Source organism: Pygoscelis adeliae, unplaced genomic scaffold (genome assembly GCF_000699105.1).
Source record: "Pygoscelis adeliae isolate BGI_AS28 unplaced genomic scaffold, ASM69910v1 Scaffold458, whole genome shotgun sequence".
Classification (NCBI taxonomy): domain Eukaryota; kingdom Metazoa; phylum Chordata; class Aves; order Sphenisciformes; family Spheniscidae; genus Pygoscelis; species Pygoscelis adeliae.
Genome location: NW_008825352.1, coordinates 829,048 through 829,374, shown reverse-complemented (window position 1 = coordinate 829,374; position 327 = coordinate 829,048). Strand labels below are relative to the sequence as shown.

At 63.3% G+C, this 327-nt stretch overlaps 1 protein-coding gene across 1 annotated transcript in view; it reads right to left on the bottom strand.

The window, feature by feature from the left end:
* The window catches only part of VAC14 (Vac14 homolog (S. cerevisiae)), a gene marked incomplete at its 3' end in the record, with an annotated part of 63,661 nt that overhangs the window by 1,020 nt on the left and 62,314 nt on the right, over nucleotides 1-327 (bottom strand). The gene's annotated exons all lie outside the window — the stretch shown is intronic.

Genomic DNA, 327 nt, shown 5'->3' with positions numbered 1-327 from the left:
AGAAACCTGCCCATCTTGGGAGCTCTTCCTTTTGTTCCCAGGGCTTTGCAAAGGGAGACCCAGCTTCAACATCGCTCCTCCCTGCTCGTTAGCCGAGGGTTGGAGAGCAAATCCCACCACCGGTGTCTAACGAGCTGGGCAGGCAGCACCCCACGGCAGAGAGCACGAGGATTTCGGCTGGTCCCCAAGGAGCTGCCACCCTTGCGCATCGCTGCTTATGGCTCCCCGAAGGCCAGGGGTGGGAATGGAGAAGCAAGCCCCAGCCGTGCACGGGTGACGGGGTCCTTTTGGGTGCTGTGAAGCCTGGCCGGGCTTGGGGCGGGGGGC